The sequence below is a fragment of the Sorex araneus genome, chromosome X (genome assembly GCF_027595985.1).
Source record: "Sorex araneus isolate mSorAra2 chromosome X, mSorAra2.pri, whole genome shotgun sequence".
Taxonomy (NCBI): domain Eukaryota; kingdom Metazoa; phylum Chordata; class Mammalia; order Eulipotyphla; family Soricidae; genus Sorex; species Sorex araneus.
In genome coordinates, this window is record NC_073313.1 from 116,349,689 (window position 1) to 116,377,032 (window position 27,344).

The window sequence follows — 27,344 nt, forward strand, 5'->3', positions numbered from 1 at the left end:
GTTATCTAAATAGTTTGAATGGGATTGGATGAGAACATTTTATTAAATACTCATCACAGATTGATGTCATATTTATTGCCAGAAAGAAGGGCCATTATGAGAGACCCTAGTTAAATTAAGCTAGAAATACTTGAAAGCTGTGCAATGATTTTGCAATGATTAGGCCTTTTGGTGAAATACATTAAGAAGTTTGAGTTACAGATACATGAAGACTTCCTTAATAGACACCAGTAAACCTATTTAATGGATAGCAGAGTTGGTGAACTTGGTAATGAATTAGAAATGTTTTTAAAAAGTTAAAATGAGAAGGGTTTTTGGAATGAAGAGGGTAAGGGGGCGACACTGGGCAGAGCTCGGGGATCACTCCTGCTAATGCCAAGGGGACCATATAGGGTTCGTGGGATCGAACACAGGTCAGCTTCTTGCAAGGCAAACACTGCCTCCTGTACTATCACTCCAGCCTTTAAAAGAACATTTTAAAAGTGTCCTATAGAGAGGCTGGAGTGATAGCACAGCGGGTAGGGCGTTTGCCTTGCAAGCGGCCAACGCAGATTCGATTTCCAGCATCCCATATAGTCCCCTGAGCATCGCCAGGATTAATTCCTGAGTGCATAAGCCAGGAGTAACCCCTGTGCATCGCTAGGTTTGACACAAGAAGCAAAAAAAAAAAGTGTCCTATAGAACTTGCCAATGATCTCACTACTTAATACATTTATTTAAGTGTATGTAAGTGGAAATAAGAAAAGTCCCCAAATGCCAACGGTTTCTACAAGCAAAAACTTTTCAAAATTTTGATGAAGAAGTCATAAAACTACATGATTGGAGTTGTAAGTTTATTGCCACTGGGTCAAACAGTGTCACAACCCCAGGTCCAAGCATTAAACCATCAAGCTAGGTTATTTTAGTATTGACTGAAGTCCCAATCTCCTAAAAATCCTCAACACACACAAAAAAAAAACAGAGAAAAGAAAATATGTTAGTGAGAACTTTATTGAGATACCATTTATAAAGTTGAGAAAGTTCACTTTTATTCCTAGTTTGCTGAGTTTCATATACAAGAACATATTAAATTTTATCATATGCATAAATTGATACATTCAGTCAAGCTATATATTGCTAACATTTTGTTTATAAAGTAAGATAAATGGCTGGAGCAATAGCACAGCGGTAGAGCATTGCCTTTCACGCGGCCGACCCGAGTTAAATTGCTCCCCCCCTCTCAGAGAATATCGCGCCTGCACCTCAGAGCCTGGCAAACTACCGGTGGCGTATTTGATATGCCAAAAACAGTAACAATAAGTCTCACAATGAGAGACATTACTGGTGCCCGCTTGAGCAAATTGATGAGCAACAGGATGCTTTTTCGGTGTACTTTCTTATTTATAAATTTCACACAGATGTTCATAGGAAACATAGGTCTGTTATCTTTTATCTTCTTTTGCAATTATAACAATACTGACTTCATACCATATGGAAATTTTTACTTTGCATTTAATATTCTAGAAATTTCTAGGAACATTGAAATTATGTCTAGATAATATACAATCAGATATACAGATTTGAGAAAAATTTTTATTTTGAATTTTTAAAAAATGTATAGATTTGAAATTTTTAAAAATGTATATATGTAAATTCTAATAATCAAGTTCAATGTTCTTCAACCTTTTTATACCTGAAGACAAGCACTGCTCCATGGATAGGTTTGTCTATTTCATACAACATAAGATTAACTGATTTAAAGCTGTTCATAATCTCTTTGTAATTTTTCTGGAATCATAATATACAGCTATTTTCTAGTTCCTGATAAGGTATACTGTGTAGTTCTGACATGGTTATTTCTCCAAATCTATTCCATATAGATTTGTCTCAAATAACCAGGCGTTGTTTAATTTTGATAATTACAAACACTATATTATTTCATATTTCAATTAATAAGTATATTTTAATTCAATTTGCTTTGATTTTTGTATTTTTCTAAGGAGAAAACATTTCAATTTTTTAACTTAATTTTAGTTTTATGAAGTTGTTTACGATAATTTATTACATTTAATTTTCAAACACCAATCCCGCCACCATTACACTTTACACCACCTCAAATGTTTTGAACATTTCCACCTTGAACCCCAAACCCTGCCCCCAAAGCAGAATTGAAATAATTTATTTTGTATTGCTTGTTATGAATGATCCACAAAATGGATCAAAAAGTTTCCTTAGAGCACATATATATGCTGCCTGAGCCCATGTGCTGCTTGCGCCTGCGTGGCTGAGCACATGTGTCGCCCGCATCTCCCCTCTTGAGATGTGTACTTTCATACTTTTGTGTCTAAAGCTCGGTTATGTGTAGGGGCTTCCTCCACCCTTGGAGAAGCCCGAGTTCTCTCTTGAGCGCATTATTTTCACTATTCTCTCTCCCACTCATCCCTTCCTCCTTCCCTCAGAAACCTCTGAATAAAATCTATTTACTTCAAAAAAAAAGTTTCCTTAGAGAAAAGTGTGTGAAAATTTTTGTATTTCACTCTGAAGCCATTAAGCCCTTCAGAGATTACTAACATGTTGTTTAACCTTGAGCTTGTGTGCTAATACATGTGTGTGTGCATGAGTATTGGTTACTTTCTACTTTAAACCCCATCAAATGTGGTGTTCTACTTTTGGTACATTAGTGGAGTAAAGTATGACCTGTCCCATTGCCAATTCTAAAATTTAACATATGACTATACAACAGATTCACTCATGGGTGAGGCTCATCCGAGCCTGAGGTGACCAGCCATAAGTATGTTGGAGATTGAGTTCTGGAGGTTTTGGGCTGCCAGGGCTCTGCTTGTACAAGGAGGGGGAACTCACTGGACCCATCTGGTTTGTCCCAAATAAGAACAGCTTGGCACAGGGTTTGGAGGCATCTCTGCGGCATGTTGTTCTATGTTGCTCTTCCCCGAGGGCTTTATTTCTGAGTCTTGGGATCATGGTCGTTAATGAGTTCATGCTGCTAGAGGAAGTTGTTGGGCATGACTGCCAAGTTACTGGAAACAGAGAGAGATTGGGGAAGGTCACTCATTAGAGACAGTGCAAGCCTGGAGACTTCAGTCACAAGTCCCACTTACCTGGGTGTTTCTGCAGATTGACTCATGGGTGAGGCTCATCTGAGCCTGTGGAAAGCAGCTATGAGCATGGCAGCGATTGAAAGTTCTAGAGCTTTTCGGCTGTCAGAGCTTTGCGGGGGCAGGGAGGGGACCTCACCCGCCCCCTCACGTATGCGCCAGGTAAGTCAGTCTGGTGCAGGGGCTGGAGGCATCTCTGCAGTGTGTGGTTCTATGTTGATCTCTTCTGAGGGCTTTATTTCTGAGTCTAGGAGGAAACATTTTGGGGCTTACATTTTTCTTTACAAATACATATGTTAGAATTTTTTCATACTGTTAAAAATACATTTTACATTCATTTTTATTTTTCACCAAGGGATTATTCATAAGTGTTATTTAACTTTTACATTTTAAATATTTTCTAGATGTTTCAATTACTTATATTTTTATTCTGAAGTTGTCAGCTAACATGCTTTATACAGTGTGAATTATTTCAAAGTTCTAAAAACTAGTTTAATAATGCAGTTTATTAGCCAAGTTAGGAAATGCTTCCTATGTGCTTACTAATAATATGAAATCTGCTGTTTAGGGGTTGGAATATTGTTTGTTTTATGTGTATGTGCGTGCGTGCGTGCGTGTGTGTGTGTGTGTGTGTGTGTGTTTTGAGAACCTAGTAGTGCTCATGGAGCCATGCAGTTCTAGGGATTGAACTCAGGGATTCATCATACTAAACATATACTTTAACATTTGAGCTATATACCCATCCAGGAATATTTTATAAATGTCCGTTGCGTCAAGTCATCTGATACTGCGATTAAAAGTTTTCTATGTATTTGTTGATTTCAAATGAATTTGTTATATTCTACATATTGGGATTTCCAACCAAAATTGCCTTTTTCTTTTTCCAGTCTTATCAGTGTTTTTTTCACAAATTTTGAAGACCTGTTATTAGCTCAATATGGATTTAGTATTTTATGTCCTCTTTGTCATTTTACACTATTGTCATCAATGAATATCCATTCATCTGCCAGTAAATTTATTTCTCTGAAATCTTCACTGATATTTATTTGTATATCACTGTCTGATATATTTATTCACTGTCTGATATTTATTTAGGTAGTAACTACAGTTGTATAAAATAAAGGTGCCTTTTTATATATAACCTGTTTGCATCTTTTAAATGTTATTGTTTTTATTATAGCTAATATGGATACAACAGTGTTCATGTTTATGGTATTGATGTGTTTCTTTGGAAAGTAAATTTTATTTCTTGCAGGTAGTACAGAGTCCAGTTTTGCTTAACTGATTATATCTGTCCTTTAAGTGTTTTAAACATCTCTATTTACAACTGGGAAGATAGCCCAAACAGCAAGTGTGTATGCTTTGCATCAGGATAGCTTTTAATCCCCTGCACCATCTGTTCCTACAGCACTATTGGGAGAGCCCACAGAGCACTGCCAGAAGTGTCCATAAAACAAGAACCAAACTAAAGACACAAATTCTGTGTGTTCTAATTTGGTTCAAGCATACAATTTTGTAATTAGTTCATCTATTGTTTTCCTCTTTTTTCAACTATTCCATTTTATTTTCTTCTAGATTCATTGAATTTTTGATGATTCTATGTTACCTCTAATTTGTTCTTAATACATAAAATGCTTCATATTTCGTGACTGATTTAGCATTTTTGACATACATCCTTCACCACTCTTTGCAGTCACCCAAAATTACATAACTTTGTGATTATTATATGACTTCATAATTGTCTACCCACTGAAGTGCTCTCCTGACTTTGCTCAATTGATTTTAAGCATTTTACTTTTATATCCATTATAAATCCCATAATTCTTTAAAACAATTTATTTTAGGGACCCAAAAGATGATTTAATGACTTAAAGCAGTATCTTTACAAACAAAAAGCCCTGAGTTAAATCCCTGGTGCATGACAAGTACCAATACAATTCTGAGTGCTCCATAATCTGGAGTACTAAATGAAGGAAATTCTACTTTTTAAAAATGTCTATAATTCTATTTTTGCCATTTTACTTATTGTATTCATCAACTCAGAATTTACACTTGATTCTGTCGACATAGTTTATCTATTATTATTATCTGCATCTTCGGAAGAAAAATAATTTTCTGAAATAAATTATTTATTTAAAAAAATATGTCAAATTTGTTTGACTTTTACTAATTTCCATTATTTTATAATATATAGTGTAAGATAACATTGCCACAGAAGGCTTAGGTTTACTTGCGTTATTCCCATCAGTGTTCCCTCTCCTCTGTTTATTTGTAACTTCTTTCTTTGTGCTCTGTTGATTTGTATATATTGTCTTCCTCTTCTACTTAAATCCTTTGCATAGTTTATTCAGAGCAGTCTCCTTTTTGTATGGGCACAGGAAGACAGTAAGTACTATGCTTTTATAACCTGGGAGTCATTTACATGATATTTTCCTACTGAGCATCTGTTCACTCGACCTAAGCCTCAGGTGTCCTTACTTCCTAGTACCCCCAAAATCAGGGTCCCAACAAGGAATGGGACAGACCCAGGGCAAGCGGTGAGTTCTGTGCTACCCTGGCATCGAGATGGGCCTGGCCAAAGGGCCTAATGCTTAACTAGAAGTTAAGAGCTTGGTCGTGGACAAATGCTGTCATGATCCAAAAAGTAATAACTAGATTTGAACCCTGATGGGGTTAGGAATAATTAATCTGGCCTGAGCACTATAGTCTGAATCTGTGGCAAGATGTCCCCAGGAGAACTGCCCTACAAGCCTCAATGTATCACTACTGTGTCCATACAAAAATAACCTGAGAGCAGAGCCAGGAGTAACCCCTGTGCATCACTGGGTCTGACCCAAAAAGTAAGAAAAAAAAAATTTGACCTGGTACTACTCAGGCCTAGTGATGATTAGGACCATAAGGGCCACTCTGAAGGTATTTAAGGGCACAATGGCTATAATTAGTGGTGCTTGAGGGCATGGGAGCATGCAAAACAAGAGCCTGAATACTTGATCTTCAACATCAAAACATCCTTGAAACATCTCTCTAGCCTACAGGCAACCATATCTTCGAAAGACTTATGAGTACCAGCATCATTATTTATTTCTTTTCTTTTCTTTCTTTTTGGGTCACACCCGGTGATGCTTATGGTTTACTCCTGTCTCTGCACTCAGGAATTACTCCTGGTGGTGCTCAGGGGACAATATGGGATGCTGGTAATTGAACCTGGGTTGACTGCGTGCAAGGCAAATGCCCTACCCGCTGTGCTATGGCTCCAGCCCCAAGAATCATTATTTCAGAAGATGAGACTGATGCAAGTAAATTCTTTGAAATTTGACATTATCTGAAAACTGAATCTGTTTTAAGTTTCTGAAAGTAATTTATATTGTGTATAGAAAATAAAGTCATCAATATTTTTCTTCTTTTGTAGCTTTAAACACGTTTTCTGATATTTTCTTGCATTCATAACACTTGCCTTATACTTTCATACATGTTAGGAATTTGTCTCCGCAATATGTCTAAAAGCCTTTTGATCACTGATTTTCACCAATTTAATTAAGTTGTGTGTATTGTTAATTTCTTATTCATAGTGCTTAAGATTAATTTAAGTTCTTCACCACGAGTTTGGATTTTAAGATGGATCACAGTTAGTCCTGGAAATTGCCCCATGTTGTTCAGGGAACCATATGGTGCAAACCTGGCATTCCGGACAGCAATGCCTAGCAAATTGCCCAGAGTTGCTCAGGGAAACACGTGGTACCAAGAAGCAGACATGGCTGTCCAGCATACTAAGTATGCATACCATAAACAGAACTATCACTGTGGACCTTCAGAAAATTTTATTTTATTTTATTTTGCTTTTTGGGTCACACCTGGAGATGCACAGGGGTTACTCCTGGCTCTGCACTCAGGAATCACTCCTGGCGGTGTTCAGGGGACCACATGGGATGCTGGTAATTGAACCCGGGTCGACCGCGTGTAAGGCAAACGCCCTACCTGCTGTGCTATCGCTCCAGCCCCACCTTCAGAAAATTTTAAACAATTTGAGAATATTTCATAAAATATTTTTCAATCTATTGCACTGACTATTCAGAAACTCAGATCATCTGTATATGTTGGTCTTATAACTTGATTCTCTACTTCTGTTCTTTTTTCTGCTCTATCTCATGAAGCATAGTTGACATTATTGTATACAAGTTGACTGATATTTCTCATTAGTGTCTACTTACCACAATTGCCATCCAGTGGGAATGTTTTGATTTTGGGGAAACATCTGTTGGAGCACAGACTTAATTAACCTGGCTCTGTGTTCAGGGATCACTCTTGGAGGTACTTGGGGGGCCAATGTGGTGCTAGGGATTAAACCTGAAATCGAGGTTGGCTGCTTTCAAGTCAAGTGCCCTACTCATTTTATTATCTCTTTACCCCTCTGTGAGATTTTTGTCTCAGACATAATGAATTTTCATATTCACAAGTTCATAGTTGGCTGATATTTCAACCTCAATTTTTCTTTAGTTTTGAACATCTAATATGTAATAATCAATTGTATCACTAGTAATCCTATTATTCATCAATTTGCTTGAGCAGCTGCCAGTAAAGTCTTCATTTGTCCCTAGTGTAGCGCAATGGCATCTGCTCGCTCCAGGAACACGAAGAGCCTCAAACCATTCATTCAGGGTATTGATGAAGAAATGTGACCATCTTATAAGTGGGCAGCCATGCAGTCTTTTGACATCCCGTGGAATCGTTGGTAACAGCTCTAGTCCACCAGTCGTCTCCAAATCGCATTAAGTGTCCAGCCCATCTGTCTTCGTGAGATTCAGCTGCAGTCTGACTTTTCCACACTCACGGTCGAAGTTGGCCAGCATTCGTGCCACTTGGCTGATATTTGGTGTTATTAGAACGATGTCATCAGCGAAGCGGAGGTGGTGAATTGCCAACCGTTTGTCTTCACTCCCATTCCTTCCCATTCCAGTCATCCCATGATGTCCTCAAGGGTGGCACTGAAGAGTTTCAGTGAAATGGTGTAGCCCTGCCGAACCCCTCTCTTTACATATGAACACTTCTTTGTAGAATGGTGAGATCCTGGTAGTGAATCCGTTATACTGCTCACAGAGGATATTGATGTACTGAGTATGAACTCCCTATTTGGCTAGGGCTTCGATGACCACTTCAGTCTCAACAGAATCAAGGCCTACTTTAAATCAATGAACGTTAGACAGAGCGGCATCTTGAACTCTCGAGAGACCTCAATGAGCTTGGTCACCCTGTGGATATGGTCGATCATGCTGAATCCTTTTCAGAACCTGGCTTGCTCGCATGGTTATCCTTCATCTAATGTTCTGCCAGTCCTATTTAGGATAACTTGAGTGAATAACTTGTAGATACAGACAACAGGCAGATTGGGCAATAGTTACTGATGTCGTGGATGTCTCCCTTCTTGTATAAAAGGACGGTCCTGTTGGTTTTCCATTGAGATGAACCTTGCATACGAACAGGTAGAGTGTGAAGAGCCGAGCCACTGTATTGACGAGTACTGGAAGCAGATTCTTCAGGTGTTCGTGTCTGACCTTGTCTGGACCAGGTGCGGAACGCTTCTTTACCAACGAAATGGAGTGTCGAATTTTGAAAGTGAGAACACTGGGAATGACATATCCATCCTTCGGAATTTGGTATGTGGGCAGGTGGATGTGGCTATCAAAGAAATCTGAGTAGAAGTTGTGGATAACTTTTTCCATTACCTTTCTGGAAGATGTGATAGATCCATCAGGACATCGGAGGGCAGTAATCTTAGTCTTATAGTTGGTGAAGGACAGGGGGTGTTGCGAATACTTTTCCCGGCTTTTACCACATCGGACAACACTGCTGCTCTTCTCTCTTTGAGTTATTCCTTTATCGCTTCTCTGCACAGCTCTGCAAGCTCCGAGGTTAGCTTGTGATTGTCTGAGGCTTGCACCAGATCATGTTGCTGAATGAGCTTGAGACTTTCCGAAGACAGGCGACTTTTTTTTCTCTCTTATTTTTTAAATTTATTTTATTCTTTAATTAGTGAGTCACCATGAGGGTACAGATACAGATTCACACATTTTCGAGCTTATTTTTCCCTCATACAATGTTCTCAAGCACATCCCTCCACCAGTGCCCATTCTCCACCACCAATAAACCCAGTATCCCTCCCACCCCCAACCCCATGTCCCCCCCACCCCACCTTGCCTCTGTGGCAGGGTATTCCCTTTTGATCTCTCTCTCTCCAATTGGGTGTTGTAGTTTGCAATAGGGGCATTGAGTGGCCATCGTGTTCAGTCTCTAGACTACTTTCAGCATCTTACTTCCCGAGCAGGATCTCCAGACAGGCGACTTTTTGTGACTTTTTCTCTATGTATATTTCTTGCACAATCATGGAGGTGCTGAACCAGTTGATCGTCTTCCTTGTTGATGTTGTCAACAATAGCATCTTTCCATATTGCCACAATAGTGCCAAAGATCTCCCAATTAGTGGTTGTTCTGGGAGTTCTGTTCTTAAACTTTGCAGCCCTATCTCCTTGCTCCGTGAAGTAGAATTTCGCAGGAAGGAGACGACAGTGGTCTGATTCCGTTTGTAATTTTGTGACAACAGCGACATCAGTCAGGCAAAACTGTCAATTGAATATGATGTGGTCAATTACATTTTGGAAGTGTCCACCGGGAGACCTCCATGTCCAACGTTTAGATTTGGCCTTCTGGAACTCTGAGTTACCATGGATGGTCTTGGTTGACATGATGAACTCAGACAATCTCTCACCTTGTTCGTTCCATTCTAGGCCGTGGGTCCCAATGTGGAGTTCTTCAGGTGACCTTGTACGTCCTATCTTGGCGTTAAAATCACCGACAATGACCTTGTAGAATAGGTAATAATAATCTTAATATATTTGTTTGTGGGCCACATCTCTGTGTGTGCAGGGCTAACTTCTGACTGTACTCAGGGAATCTCTCCTAGTCATACTTATGGGACCATATGGGGAGCCAAGGATTTTTTTCTTTTGGGTCACACTCAGCGTTGCACAGGGGTTACTCCTGGCTCATGCACTCAAGAATTACTCCTGGTGTTGCTCAAGGGACCATATGGGATGCTGAAAATCAAACTCATATTAGCCCCTTGCAAGGCAAACACCCTACCTGCTGTGCTATAGCTCCAGCCCCAGGTGCCAAGGATTGATCCTGAGTCGGACACATGCAAGGCTAACACCCTGAGTCGGAAACATGCAAGGCAAACACCCTACCTGTATACTATCTCTTCAACCCCTGATCTTTGTTATTTTTGCTACCAATTTCAATACTTGTATATATTACTGATTTTCTTCTTTATTTTTTTTTCCATACCAGTAGTTCTTTTATTTGAGGGGGAAGGAGTACAGGGGGCAGGGTATACCCAGAGGTGCTATGGAAGTATTCCTGGCTCTGTGTCAGAAGTGGCCTTTGGTGGAGCATATGAGGTGCCAATGAATGAACTCAGTAGCCACACACAAGACAAGCACTTTACATCCTGACATATCTCTCCAGCCTAGTAGTTTCTTTTGGATTTAAACAAAATATTTTATGCTTAAGAATTGAAATGAAAGTCACTGACTTCACTGTTCCAGGGACATGTTCTGACACAGGATAGCAAATATTTCTTTCGCTTTCCTTTGCCTTATTGGGTATACTTTCATAAATATCCTTGAGAATTAGGGATGTCATTAAATTTTTTAAAAACAATCTGATGCTCGTTTTTCAGATTTGATAGCAAATTAAATTTATTAACCTTTTGATAAGGCAAAACAAACTAGTATTGACTGCCGAATATAGCACAAGGAAAAAAAAAAAGCAAAACAACGACCACAAACCCGAGTGTTTTACAGGTGTTATCAGAACAGAACTCAAAGTATGGAAAATTTTATTCATTACTTAATTAAAATCCATAATATTTGCTCTAGCCAATGAGGTAAAAATATTGAGGATTCCTACCCTAGTTGGTAGGAACAAGCATTATATAACCAGATCCATGTGAGTTCTAATGAATGTTAACTATTTCTTTCACAAATTTGTTTTCTCCAGCCTTGGGTAATTTCCTAATACACAGTTCTGATATGTGATCCAGTAAATACTAAAAGAGAACTCTCTACACATCTCTAGAATTCTTTGTATGCAGAGACCTTTGCACCTCATTATTCAGTTCTACCAATGCAAATTTTGTTAATCTCCCAAGACTCAGTTCCATGGCTAAGCTAAGTCTTGCAGGCTTTGCCACGTTTGCCCCACAACATACTACAACATGGAAACTCTATTTAAATAGGAATTTACAGGAGTTACTTGAGTTCACTAGGGTAAACCAATGCTTTTGTTATCTGGTGGCGAATTTGTAAGAAACAATTTCATCTATTTTGCCCACCACTAGTTCCAATAGGTAATAGAATCAATCTAGTCCCTGATGCTCTAACTTGTCCCAAAGATAAAATGTTTACCTCTTTTTCAAATTTGAACATATTACCATTTCGGGAGAGTTATACTAATTGAAAAGAGCTACAATTACTTAGTCACGATTTAAAACTGAATTCTCTGATTCTACCAATGCTAGAAACCAGAAAAAGTCAGTGAAAATAGGTGGTAGTCATTAATGATCGATATAGTAAGATTTATAAATGCTGACAGCATCACCACATTTCTGTGCTTCAGCTTCCTAGGCCATTCATCTATTATATTACTCACTAAATTGGGATTCAGAGGAGGTGGTCCAGAAAGAGAACTTGTGTTAATAACCACCATACCCTGAATATGTGTGTGGGTGGGGGAGTGCTTATGTAGGTGATAGTTTTCAATGAGCAATCATAGTCATTTACATCTCATTCGAAACTTCATTTTACTTTAATGTACTAGGAGATTAGGTATTTTTATATCCACTGACAGAGAGGTTAAATGATCTGCCTGATCACATCATTAGTTAGTGTCAGAACAATGGCTGACACAAGTCACCCAAATCTCTGTCAAGGACTCTGTGCCTATGTCCTGTGACTTCTGAGTGACCAGTAAAGATAGGAACAGTACATCTGGGCTCTGTCAGGGAGGAGGAACTCGTTATTACCAAAGAAGGGAAATAAAGCAAACACTAGAAAAGCACTGTAACAGCAGTCCTATAGAAGGGTATGGAGGTCATCCTTTCATAAGATACTTTAATATAATGCAAAATTTCAGGTCACAGCTGGATATGAGAGCTTATTTTCCTTCCTCTTAGCCATCATGCATTATTCATGTAAAGTGACCTCACATACATGTCACAAGCATCTCGTGATGACAGAAGTTCCTTTAGTGGGCCTGCTTTCTATTGCTGTAACTGGGTCTGCTTTCCCTGCTTTATATGCTGCCTCTGGGACTGTCATTACCACATTTCCCTGTGGTAATGAGGTAAAATGAGTGTATAATCACTGCAGTTATCCCTCATTGCAGCAAAGCCCTTATGTACTCAGCCTGTCACCTGTCTTCACAAGGAATTCTTTTAAACTTCAATATTCAAAGGTACCACTCCTTGTTGCCCTACCACTCTACCTGTGTCTGTAGTCCCATCAAGGACTGAAGATGACCACATATTGATTAAATTCTGCATGGATGCACAATTGTTCCTGTCTTGCGAACCCTACTCTTGTGTTCCTGGACCTTAGTCAATAAAATGTACAACACTACCATAGAACATCGCTTTAGCTGTGGTTTTATAATTTTTATTGTACTTTGTTTAACTTCACCTGAAGGAAAGATTATGTAAAACCTGTGTACACATCTTTGTCATATCCCCAAAATGCCCAAATGTACAAAAATGTGGATAAACTTCTCAAGTGTAGATAGGAAATGGTTGAAAGAAACAGTTTCTATAACGGGGCATCACTAAGGAAAAATGTTTTAGTGGATTTTCTGAGAAAAATTCCATTAATAATCACCAAGGATAACAGTACACAAAGTGAAAAATGTTTGAGAAAGGGGAATAACAATACACCAAGCTGGTTGATAATTTTGTAAAGAACTATTTTTTAAATATTTTAGTAAAGTTCCAAGTGTCAAACCTAAGTATAAATGATTCATCAATGGATTTATTGTAGTATGGCCTTTCCTAAAAAATACTGGAAATCAGGAGCACATTTCCAAGTAAAATTCAACAACAAGGAAGAAAGTAGTTTTTAATATTACATAATATGAAGAACTTTGATAGAGTAAGTGTGATGTTCAATAAGCACAGTGAGTAGGCAGTTTCTACTCACAGGATTTTCCTGCAAGTTTATAAGGAGTGAATACTAAAATCCAAGTTACAACATCAAAGTTTCACAACCCACCTCTCATATTCTTTTTTCTTTATATTGATTGCCACAGCTATACCTATATGACTCAATTATTTGGCTTTTACTCTACATCTGCAGAGACAATCAGAGAGAGATTACAATAACTCTCAAAGGGAGATATGCATGTACATAACCTTTGGAAAACTTAAGAAATAAATAGTAAAATGCTACCTCAGAAATATAGCAGCTAACTTTCCAGAAATAAGGCTGAGAAACATTTTTATAAATCAGTATGACAATGATGTAAATCAGTATTAAGACACTTCAAGGGGCTGGAGTTACAGCACAGCGGGTAGGGCATTTGCCTTTCAGGCAGCCAAACCAGGTTCAATTCCCAGCATCCCATATGGTCACCCAAGCACCACCGGGAGTAATTCCTGAGTGCATGAGCCAGGAGTAATCCCTGTGCAATCCCAGGTGTGACCCAAAAAGCAAGAAACAAAAAGATACTTCAAGGGGGGCTGGAGCAATAGCACAGCTGGTAGGGCGTTTGTCTTGCACGCGGCCGACCCGGGTTCGATTCCCAGCATCCCATATGGTCCCCTGAGCACCGCGAGGGGTAATTCCTGAGTGCATAAGCCAGGAGTAACCTCTGTGTATTGCCAGGTGTGACCCAAAAAGCAAATAAAAAAAAACTTCAAGTAATATTTGAAGAAATTAGACCAATGAGTTTATAGTTACAAATTATGAAATTAAAAAACTGCTAAAATGCTAAAATAAATGACAAATTCTATATCCTGAAATAATAATAATTTACTATGTCACAGCACTAGAAGAAGGCTGTCTAAAATGCATCTAGGGGACTAACATTGGTTTGGACATGGTTACATTCCTTGCCAAAGATGCTAAGGGAAAATATATTGGATTACTTTTTCTATCATCCATATTCCACCTGCATTCCTTTGCTTATGGCCTGGTCATATTTAAAACCAATAATCATTTGGTTTTAAACATTAGTCAGTTTAAACAAAGTCAGTCTAGTTTTTCTCGTGATACTATTTCTTTGACCCTGCGTCCTCTGTTTTTTGTTTCCCCATTTAAGGATTTTTATGATTATAGTAACAGCAAGTCTCACAATGGAGATGTTACTGGTGCCCACTCAAGCAAATCAATGAACAATGGGACAACAGTGCTACACTGCTATTAGGTCAATTTACATTATCCATGAAAATCTCTTAAATTTTATTAAATTAACAACTTTAGTTCATTAATAGCATTATTTATTATCCACACATTATTTAATATAACTTCATTACAGAATCTGAAGAGGTCAGGATAGCTTAAATCTAAGGCCAGGATAGCTTTAAAAATTGTTTTACCTACCTATTTGTTACATACACTTCATTTCACAGATGAGGCAAAAGATGAACAAGTAAATTGCAAGACCTATGGAGTTAATGATATTAATATTCTCAAAGTTACTCTTTCTTTTTATCACACCTAAAAATCTATTAACCGAGTTCTGCAAAATTGGAACCCTGGAACCTAGTCCAACCAAGACTATCCTCCAAAATTCAGGTGTGTCTTTTAACCTAACTCCTTCTTCCAAGTGATATTCCACAAATACACATAGACATTACAAAGTTACGGTGTTCCTTCTAACAGCAATTTAGTCGAGTGAAATATAATAGCTAACTTACCACAATCAAGCACCAATGGAATTTGCAATGCATCCAATTTGCACCTTCCTCAATGATGTGTCCTATAGGATTCTTACACTCTCCAGAGAATGCAGTCTTGAAAGGAGCACAATATCCCCAATTGACTGCTGGCACTTCTACTCTGTACTTTACTTACACAGAAGATGTAAAACGCCAGAGGGAGAATTTCACAGTCCCAATAACAAGTCACCATGATTGCAAGGTGGAAGTTTAGAATTCAGTTTCTATTTTAATGTTATTAAAGTTGCATACCTAGCCTTGAATTTTATCTATAGCTTTCTCATATTCAGCCTTCAGTCATTTTACTATTCCTTGCTAGACTAGAAGACTGCTGTCCCCAAATGACGTTAAATTAATGCATGTTGATTGAATAATAAATAACTGAAAGGATAAGTCAATAGACTTTAAAATAACTTTATATTGGGATTCTCTACGTGTTATTCATCTACATTTACACGCATCCTTCATGTTTATGCTACTGTTCCTATTCAATCAAAGATTTAACTGAGTTTATTCAAGGTATTACTTGACAGTAAAATTAAGTTCACTTTTTTAAGCATGAAACTTCAAATCATAAAAAAATAACCCTCTGGCAGCATGGGGACCGCCATCTTTCAGAGCCAGTTGGACAGAGACGTAGGAGCCTGCAGCAACGGGACGCGTTGGGAATCTCGCGTGGGGTAGGGGGAGAACCAGCCCTGCTCCCTGTACAAATGAGACCCCGAATGGCTCCCCATGAACAGCTCCTCCAACCCTGAACTGCCATGATCCCAGAGACACACAAAGCAATCTCAGAATACAGCAGCTGCTGGCAGAAATACCTCTGGACTTAATTACTAAAATAGCAGAATCCCAAAACTGGGAGGCCGCTTTCGTGACCATGCAACATCATATGCTCTTTGTTATCAGCAATAGAAAACATATGACCTAATGATGCCATTTCGACATGTCTGATTATTGGAGAACAAACTCCAAATAATAATAGTGGGATTTTTGTCAAAAATTGAAAGTAATCAAAGTAAAGAGAGAGTAAAGTGAAAATCATTTGTCACACAAGCAGTGGGGGAGAGGGAGGGGGGCATGCTAGGGTTCTTGGTGGTGGAATATATGCACTGGTGAAGGGATGGGTGTTTGATCACTGTATGACTGAGACTTGATCCTGAAAGCCTTATAACTGTTCTCATGGTGATTAAAAAAAAAAACTAACCCTCTAACTTTCCAGCTGAATATTTTATACTCAAATGCTTTCACCCCCTGCCCAAGTTTTCATTATTTTGTTACAACTAATGTTGTTCAATCCCTGATTGTACAAACTATTCATACCTGTTGCTGCACTCATGTTTTTCACAACTTTGAATGTATCTTCCTACTCTTCACAGCCTAAACCTTAAGCACTGTACATTCCAGCATTAATATTACATCCTTATTTTTTTTCAAAATACACTGTAGTCATATCTATTCTAGATTTTATATCATCTATGTAGCTTTACTTAATTAGGTACTTTTTTTGGGGGGGTCATACCCAGCAATGTACAGGAGTTACTCTTTGCTTTGCACTCAGGAATTACTCCTGGCGGTGCTCAGGGGACCATATGGGATGCTGGGAATCGAACTCAGGTCAGCCACATTCAAGGCAAATGCCCTACCCGCTGTACTACCGCTCCAGCCCCATTTTTAAAGTTTAGCAAATAATTCCCAATGATTTCAGAACTGTTGGGGTCCGGAGTTGACCATCCATCAGGGACAGAGACACAGCCGAATATGCAAATCACACAGCGAAGTTTATTGTTCCAGCTAGTTAGGGTGCAAGTATCTGCCCTGCACAGTGGGTTTTAACAAGAACCCCAAACACTAGGTTCAGCAAGCTCTTATACTTTCATTTTGGCAAGTAAGCATTACTCAGCAAATTTCTGTTACTTATAGAGTACATATATTTTGTAGTTGTTGTTTTGGACCACAACATCCAGCCCACTTCCCGACAATTACATTCCACAGACGTAATCTCATTCCGGGGATATAACCTTTGAAAAAGCATCTGTTTTTTTCTGCTTTTCTTTTTTCTGGAAGAGGCCTAAGTCATTCAGAGGCCCCAGAGCCTGTCATGGCAGTTCTCTGGCTAAGCGGGTCCTAACAGAATGATAGTGATTAGTTTCTGACTAGTTGAAGATAGTATTAAATATATATTTAGATATCTGAGGGTTCTAAAAATAGATTTCTCCTCTTTTGTTTCTGATCTAATTTATTTAGTCACTTTCTCTTTTTTTCCTCATGAGTCTAGTCAAAATAATTTTGTTTATTCTTTTGAAGAACCAGTCCTTGGTTTCAGTAACTATACTGCTTTTTTAATTTTTTATCATTGATTTATGATCTAGCTTTTATTATTTTCATCCTTTTAATAGTTTTAGGATTCATTTGTTGTTCCTTCTGGAGGCATTTAAGTTATTGAGTTTAGATGATTCTCCTTCCTAATTAATTCAGTCCTATATTGTTATCAGTGGACTGGAGTGATAGCACAGTGGGTAGGGCGTTTGCCTTGCACATGGCCAACCCGGGTTAGATTCCTCCGTCCCTCTCGGAGATCCCGGCAAGCTACCGAGAGTATCCTGCCCTCACAGCAGAGCCTGGCAAGCTGCCTGTGGCATATTCAGTATGCCAAAAACAGTAATAACAAGTCTCACAGTGGAGACATTATTGGTGCCTGCTCGAGCAAATCAATGAACAACGGGACGACAGTGCTATAGTGCTACAGTGCTAGATTGTCATGAATGTTCCCTTTCGTAAATTTTTGCTGTGTCTCATAGATTCTAGTAGCTTGTTTTGTTTTTTGTCAGTTTCAAGGAAAATTATTTTTTCTTCTTCTTTGATCCAGTTATTATTTAGCAATGTGTTATTCAGACTTCAGTCGTGGAATCATTCTATATCTTGTTGTGATTAATTTCTATCTTCATGACATTGTGATCTGAAAGGACACTTGGTATGTTTTTTATATTCATAACTTTATGTATGCTTGTGCTATATCCTAGTATATTATCTAGTATGGTAAATGTTCTATGTACACCTAAGCATGTATTGAGCTTTTTGATGATGGAAAGTTCTTTATATTTCTGTTAAATACAAACGTTCTAGCTCTTCATTTAGGGTTATTATACCATTTTTCTTTGTTTTGGGGACAAACCACATGGTGTTGAGGACTTACTCCTGGCATTGTGCTCAGGGATCAATTTAGGAGGGTTCAGAGTACCATATGGGATGCTAGGGATTGAACCTAGATCTTCCACATGCAAGGAAAGTGGCCTACCCACTGTACTATAGCTCCAGTTCCCAGGTTCTTATATCTTTATGGATATTCTGGTTGGTTGATCTGTCTAGAGGGGAAAGTGGAATGCTGAAATATCCCAATTCTATTGCATTTCCACCAACTTGTTATTGTAGGTTTGTGAACAAAAGCCTATTATAAATTTTGCTGTCCCTACATTGGGTGCATTTATGTTGATAAGAATTAGTACTTTGCAATCGAAACAACATCTGCACATGTATGTTCATCGCAGCACTGTTTACAATAGCCAGAATCTGGAAAAAACCCGAATGCCCCAGAACGGATGACTGGTTGAGGAAACTTTGGTACATCTATACAATGGAATACTATGCAGCTGTTAGAAAAAAGGAGGTCAAGAATTTTGTAGTCAAGTGGATGGGCATGAAAAGTTTCATGCTGAGTGAAATGAGTCAGAAAGAGAGAGACAGACATAGAAAGATTGCACTCATCTATGGTATATAGAATAACAGAGTGGGAGACTAACACCCAAGAACTGTAGAAATAAGTACCAGGAGGTTGACTCCATGGCTTCGAGGCTGGCCTCACGTTCCGGGGAAAGGTCAACTCAGAGAAGCGATCACCAACTACATTGTAGTCGAAGGCCATGTGGGGGAAGGGAGTTGCGGGCTGAATGAGGGCTAGAGACTGAGCACAGCGGCCACTCAACACCTTTATTGCAAACCACAACAGCTAATTAGAGAGAGAAAACAGAAGGGAATGCCTTGCCACAGTGGCAGGGTGGGGTGGGGGGGAGATGGGATTGGGGAGGGTGGGAGGGACACTGGGTTTACGGGTGGTGGAGAATGGGCATTGGTGAAGGGATGGGTTCCCAAACTTTGTATGAGGGAAGTATAAGCACAAAAGTGTATAAATCTGTAACTGTACCCTCACGGTGATTCTCTAATTAAAAATAAATAAATTAAAAAAAAAAAAGAATTAGTACTTTGGCAGGCTGGAGAGATATCACAGTGGATAGGGAGTTTGCCTCGTACATGACAAACCCAGGTTCGATTCCCAGCATCCCATATGGTCATCCAAGCACCACCAGGAGTAATTCCTGAGTGCAAGAGCCAGGAATAGCCCCTGTGTGCCGCCAATAAGAAAAGAAAAAAAAAGAATTAGTACTTTTTTATGTATTATTCCATTGTGCAGTATGTAGTATCCATACACATTGATACTATTGTTAGATTAATTAGTATTTGATCTGATATAATTATGAATGTCCCAGCTTCATTTTATTGACCAGTAACTTGTAAGATTTTTTGTTCTTTTATTCTAAGTTTGGTCCGGAGCGATAGAACAGCGATAGGGTGTTCACCTTTCACGAGGCCGACCCATGTTCAATTCCTCTGCCCCTCTCGGAGAGCCCGGCAAGCTACTGAGAGTATCGAGCCCGAGCAGCAGAGCCTGGCAAGCTACCCGTGGTGTATTGGATATGCCAAAAACAGTAACAATAAGTCTCACAATGAGAGACGTTACTGGTGCTCGCTCAAACAAATCGATGAGCAACGGGATGACAGTGACAGATTCTAAGTTTGTATATACCCCGTGAATTTAGGTGTGTTTCTTGTAAACACCAAATAAACAACTTTGATTCCTGATTCATCCAGCAACTCTATAGCTTTTGGTGGGAGAGTTTAATCCACTGACATTCACAGATAATATTTATATGAAGGGTTGTGTTGAAGTTAATCTGAGTGGAGTATTGTTTCTTCAATTGTATAGTTGCCTTTTTTAGGATTGCATTCAATAATTCTTTCAGTGTTGGTATGGTAATAGCAAATGTCACCAGCTGTCATTTGGCTGAAAATGTTATTATCCTGTCTCAAATCTAAATGTAGCTTCGCAGGATAGTTGACTCCGGGTTGAAAGTTTTTTCATTCAATAGTTTCAATATGTTATTTGTTTTTTATCTTGTTTGTGTGGATTCATATAGATATCTGTTGTGATTCTTATGTTACTTCCACTCAAGATTTGAGGTGTTTCTTCTGTCAATGCTCTAATTAGTCTGTCTTCCTCTTTCATTTTTATGATTTGCATTATTATGTGTCTTAATGCTATTCTGTTTGAGTCTGCCTTGTTTGGTACTCTTTCAGGCTCTTGAATCTCAAGAAATTTTTGAAGTTATGTTGGAGAATCGAGAAGAAATAGACAGATATTTAGAATCATGTAATCTCACAAAACAAAGTGAGGAGGAAATAGAAAGCCTGAACAAGGAAGGAAATTGAAATAGTATTTAAGAATCTTCCCAAGAGGAATTGTCTCCGATAGAGGCAGGGGGAGGGTTGGAAAGGGGGGTATACTAGGGACATTGGTGGTGGAGAATGTGCACTGGTGGAGGGATGGGTGCTTGATAATTGCATAATTGAAACTCAAACATGAAAGCTTTCTAACTGTATCTCACGGTTATTCAATAATAAAAAATAAATAAAACAAAACAAAATTAAAAAAAACCTTAAACTTAGAACTGAAAATAAAGAACTACAAATTAAAAAAGAAGAAAAAAAGAATCTCCCCAAGAACACACGCCCTGGGCCAGATGGGATCACTGCTGACTTCTATAAAACCTTCAAAGAAAATTTAGTACCTTTATTCCTTAAGCTGTTCCAAAACATTGAAAAAATATAATGAGGCAACATGACACTAATAACCAAAGTGACAGAGACACTATAAAAAATATTTTTTATACTAATTTATGTGATGAACATAGACACAAAAATCCTGAATGAAATCTTAGAGAACTGAATCCAAGATCATATAAAAAAGATAGTAGCCACAATTAATTGGAATGCATTCCCGGCATGCAAGGGTGGATTATCATGCACAAATCAATTAATGTAATAAACCACATCAATAAAAGGAGAGATAAACATCATATGGCCATATCAATTGATGCAGAGAAAGCTTTAGACAAGATTCGGCATCATTCATTTTAGGATAACATTGGTTTCTCCTTTCAGTCTTGCCACAGAGAGCTTCCGTTTATTGAGTTACTCCCATCACAGTGCTCACATTTCTCTGTGTTTATTTGTAACTTCTTTCTTTGTGCTCTGTTGACTTTTAAATATTGTTTTTCTCTTCTCCTTAAGTCCTTTGCATAGTTAATTCAGAGCAATGTCCTTTTTGTATGGACACAAGAAGACAGTTAATGCTATGCTTTTGTAACTTGGAAGTTAATTGACTCTGAATGATATTTACCTCATGGACATCTGTTCTCTAGACTTAAACCTCAGTTGCCCTTACTTCCTAGTATCCCAAAAGCAGGGTTCCAACGAGGGACTGGATAGACCCAGGGCAAGCTGTGCTTTATGTGCTACCCTGGCATCAAAATGGGCCTGGCCAAAGTGCTATAATACTTAATTGAAAGTTAAGAGCATGGTCATGGACAAATTCTGTCATGATCCAAAAAACAATAACTAGATTTGGACCTTGCTAGAGTTAGGAATGATTAATCTGGCCGAGCACTGTAATCTGAGTCTGTTGGAAGATGTCCCCAGAGAGCCACCCTTCAAGCTCAATCTATATTTTACTGTGTCCATACAAAATATCTACTATTAAGAGTAGAATTAAGATGTTAATTAAGTTATTGGACCTTAGAAAGGAGAAAAACACCTTAAGTGGCATTTTGCCTGTGAGCAAAGGAAGGGTACTCATATTGATTTTGCTATTGAACAGAGTGTGGTGGCTACCCCCATTTCAGGAAAGTGAGAGATGAGAGAAAGCAGGGAAGCAAGATGGAGTGTATAGACTAGCAAGGGAACAGAGGGGGAATGTAGAAGAAGGAAGAGTACGGGGACAGGCATGTGGAGAGAGAGAGAGAGACCAGTCTGCAAGACAGAGTGTGAAGAGATGAGTGGGAGAGGCAGGAGGAAACGGGAATGAGGACAGTGTGAGACTAGAATGGGGAGCTTAAGAGAGACTGGAACAGGTGACTGGGGAGAATGGAATAAACAGCAACCAACCGGCTTGGCCCTCGTTTCCTCATCCCTCTGCCCCATGCCATGGGCTGCCCCGGCTGGGAGAGTGGCCCTAGACCACCAAACCCGGAGAGGGAGATCTGCTTCCTCCAGCCTCCCAGAGATTATACAATCCATGACTGAAAACAATGGAAAAGGACATTAGGAAACTTCCTCAGGAAAGTAATGGCCATCTATAAAAAAAAAAAAATGACAACCAGTATTACCTTATTAATGAGAAACTTAAAGCATTCCCTCTGAGATCAGGCAAGGAAGTCTGCTGTCTCCTCTCTTATTCAAAACACTATTACAGTTCTTAGTAACAGCAGCCAGGCAAGAAAAAGAAACCAAAGGGATCCAAATTGAGAAATATGTCAAATGATCACTATCTGCAGATGACATAATAATATCCATAGAAGACTCTATAAGGAGTTCACTGAAAGACCCTTAGAAACAATAAACAAATACAACAATGTAGCTGGCGACAAAAATCAATACAGAAAAATTGGTCACATTCTTATCTGTAAATAATGAATTGGAAGAAAAAGAAGTCTACTCCATTCAAAACAGGATTCATAACAGAAGATGTGAGAGGTCTCTATCTTCAAAACTACACATCACTTAAAAAGACATAGATGATGACATTAAAAAATGGAAAAAATTGGGGCCGGAGTGATAGCACAGAGGGTAGGGCATTTGCCTTGCACGCGGCCGACCCGGGTTTGATCCCCGGCATCCCATATTGTCCCCCAAGCACTGCCAAGGGTAATTCCTGAGTGCAAAGCCAAGAGTAACCCCTGAGCATTGCTGGGTGTGACCCAAAAAGCAAAAAGAAAATGGAAAAAATTTTATGTCCATAGATTGGAAGAATAGATATTGTCAAAATGACCACCTAACCTATATTATATAGATTCAAATAAATTTCCATATAAATTAACATAGCGTCGTAGGGGCAAAAATAATAGTACAGCAGGTAGGATGTTTGCCATGAACACAACTCTTTCAGGTTCAATCTCTGGCATTCCATATGATTCCATGAACATCACCAGGAGTAATTCTTGAGTGCAGAGTGAGGACTAATCCCTGAGCAACGCTGAGTGTGACACAAATTAAACAAAACAAAACAAAAATCAAATGAAATTCTTTAGGGATAAAAACAGTCAATAGACAATAGACAATATGATTTGTACGAAATCATAAAACGCCATGGATAACCAAAGCTCAACTGAGAAATAAGAAATAAGGGGTTAGTTCATGATCACACTTGAACCTGTATTATAATATGATATAATGATCAAAACAGCATGATACTGGAATGAATAAAACTCTCTGACCTAAAGGTTAGAATCAAATACCCAAAGACAAATCTCCATATCTAGATCAAGTAAGTTTTAACAAAGGAGCTGAGAACATGAAGTGAAGATTACTTCTTCAACAAATGATGTAGGGAAAAGTGGAGAAAACCACACATAAAATGAAATGAACCAGATAAATATATTGTACCTTTCACAAAAGTTAAAATGAAGTGCATCAAAGACCTTGAGATAAAAATAAATGAAATTCACTGAGTAAAATATTAGCAGAAGGGTTCAAAGATGGTTTCAATTATATAATTCCATTTGCAAAGGCAACAGAGACAAAACAAATAAGTGGAAATGCATCAAATTAAAGATTTTCTACATGGCAAAAAAACACAAACCAAAACAAAAAGACAAACAACTTAATGGGAAAAAAATTTTTCATTCTACATATCAGATAAAGGCTTAATAATAAAAATATATAAAGATAAATGGTATGAAAATTCTCCAAAAAGTAAAAATACATACTGAGATGCCATCACGTTTGTATCTGTGTTGCAAACCAAAGTGCCCAAAAGTAGAGAGAGAGTAAGAAGGAAATTGTCTGCCATAAAAGCAGGGGTGGTGTTGGGTGGGGGTGGTGGGAGTGATACTGGGAACATTGGTAGTGTAAATTGTACACAGGTGGAAGGATGGGTGTTCAATCATTTTATGACTGACAATCATGAAAGCTTTGTAACTGTGTCTCAGGTAATTCAATTTTTTAAAAGAAAGAACGAAACTAAATTATATGTACAGGAAGATACAAAATGCAAAAAAAAATTTTAAAAATCTATAGAGCATGAAGAAATCCCTGAGGAAAAAAAAGTAAAAATAGAATTTCCAGATAACCCTGAAATTCCACTGCTTTGTATATAGCCTGAGAATATAAACATTTTATTCAAAAGGACATACACATATCATCATTTAACACAACACTTAGCACAATGACTAAATGACTAGAATATGGAATCAAAATTGTTATCCAACAATGGATAAGTTGATAATGATGCCACAATATATATGCACAACGAACTACTAGGAAGCTGCAAAGACGGATGAAATGCCATTTGCTATCACTTGAATGAAACTAGAGGATATCATGTTAAGCACTGTGAATCAGAAGAAAACAACAATACCAGGTGAACACACTTATCTGTGAAATACAGAATAATAGGACAATGGGATGTAAGGTATCAATGGGAGGAAACTTAGATTACACTAGTCCCTTAATTATAGAAATGACAAGGATAGAAAAGGGAAGAGGGAGCTAGAGCTATATCACAGTGGGCAGGGCTTTTATTTGTCTTGCACACAGCCAACCTTACCCCGAGCACCGCCAGGAGTAATTCTTGAGTGCAGAGCCAGGAGAAACCCTTGTGCATTGCCAGATGTCACCCAAAAATGCTACAAAAAAAGAGAGAGAGAGAAAGAAAAGGGAAGAAATGGGGGTGGAGTAGAGGGTAAGGTGGGCGACAGAAAACAACAGGTTCAGGAGGCAGAAACTTCAGACATATTGACAACTGAGAGCCATTATGGTCTACCTGTTTATCAGAACACCAGACCCAACAAAACTGAAAACAAGAAATCTAATCAATAACAACCAAAATGTGCCTATCAAGAAGGCTGTGGTTTGGTGGGGGGACTAGGGACATTGTTGGAAGGAAATTGATGCTGGTGATAGGATTGTTATTAGAATTTCGTATTACTGAAACTCAACTATAAATAACTTTGTAAATCATAGTGCCTTAATACAACTTTCACAATTAAAAATGTATATATGTTAGAGAGGATATTTTTTCAAAACAAGAGAAAATCCCAGTCAACTGCTAGCTAATTAGAAAAGCCAATTAACTAGAAAATCCATACTTGGCTCTCATTTATAAATACCGATGGAGGGAAGCAGTGAGGCAGATGATCTAAAATAGTAGATAATAAAAAATTCTGTCCATAGGTTGGGAAGCTCTTCTAACATATCCTCTCCAGTTCAATGCCTACCGCACCACAACTCCACCTCCTGGCCTCCAGCAAAATCATTATCCGGGTTCTGCTTGACTTCAATTATATAAAAAAAAAACAACAACTGTGTATTCACTACACATACATTCATTTACCTGATTTGTACTGGCCGCTTCCTCTCTGCCAGGCACTCAGTGAGGCCTTGAATGGAAGAAAAGAACTAGAGACAAATGATCCATAATCTCAGCCAAGAAAGTATTTACAGTTTAAGAATTTTAAAAATTATAATTTTAAAAGAAATCCAGTTCTATGCTGAATTGTTTCCATCATAAGGGCACCCAAGGATTTGACACATCCTCATCAATTGCAGTGACTTGCAAAATCAGAGACGTGAAATATAATAAATGAAAGCAGAATTAAGACTACAGAGCAGAGATTGTACTGTAATTTGGACAGCATACTCACTGGAAGTTGATGTGCACTGCCTGGGGATGAGAATTCAGCAGTAGAAAAAATAAGACAGAAAGTCTGCTTGACGCCAGATTTGTGAAGAACCTGGTAAGCCAAGCCAAGACATTTGGATTTGATCCTAGAGGCAATAGTGAACTGGCAAAGGAAATGACATTGCATAATGGCAGGGGTGAATCCAGAGTCATGGGAAGGATCTAGCCACCCAGGGCTAATGATTAGAACCAGAAAACACATAGTGTTTAAAGAAAAATAGTTGAGCATTATGATTTCTGAATCAGAATAATTCTGAAGGCATGTCAATAGTTTAGGGAAATTAGATATGAGATCTCTACAATAGTAATAACAAAAAAATGCCTAGCACACTGCTTTTAATGGAGGGCATCTAACTAATGATCATGGTATTCAGTAGAATGAGAGATGAGGCTTGATAATAAGGAAAAATATATTAAGCAGTCACAAGGACTGAGCTATGAAGGCCCCACTTTATCTCCCTGGTGCTTACTATAAGTAAAGTGAAATCCTATACTCAGGAAGTTAAAAGAAAATCATGTTCAAAATCCCTGCTTAAAATTCTCAAGTGGCTCCCTGCTGCAATCAGGATTAAGTCCAAACTCATTAGCTAGGGCTAAAAAGCTTTCCACGATTTGGTTCCCACTCCACATTGCCGGCCTGTTCCTCTCAGATTTCCTAATACAAAGCCCATAAATGCATGGCCCCCCAAATACCCACGAAATAAATGTCAATCCAAGTTTGGCCACAGTCATTTTCTGGTATCTGGGCTGTCTTGATTTTTTTCCCCCAGGAATGTTGTGCAGTTTCTTTTAATAACCAATTATCACACTGGTGTTTCAAAATACAAACTCTGAGAATCAGTGTCTAGTGTGGTAGTGGTTAGAAATCAGAACACAGCCAACACTTGGATTCATTCTATATAAACAACATGGTCTGCCCAGTCCTAATGAATGTGTAATGTCTAAATGCCAGAGACAAAATGTGTATTCTCTTTAAATACCAAAGGACAGAATTACAAATGGACAGAGCCCTTGGAACACCTGCCACAGCATGCAAACATGAAAAGAATCAATTTTAATGATTATGTGTGTATGTGTGCGTATTTATCCCTTGGAAGAGGACCATGAAGAAAGATGCCTAGAAAGGAGTCTGCATTAATTTTAATGTTTTAATTAATTAAAAATATTCCAAGTAATGGGTTAGGCTATGTTTATGATC

At 38.3% G+C, this 27,344-nt stretch overlaps 1 long non-coding RNA gene across 1 annotated transcript; it reads right to left on the reverse strand.

Moving 5' to 3' along the window:
• Positions 1 to 1,047: 1,047 nt before the first annotated feature.
• On the reverse strand, positions 1,048 to 26,201 carry LOC129400048 (uncharacterized). The gene is made up of 3 exons (XR_008627390.1): positions 26,109 to 26,201; positions 3,099 to 3,342; positions 1,048 to 3,017 (listed from the first exon to the last, which is right to left on the reverse strand). It is a non-coding gene; the product is annotated as an uncharacterized LOC129400048 (long non-coding RNA).
• Positions 26,202 to 27,344: the final 1,143 nt, after the last annotated feature.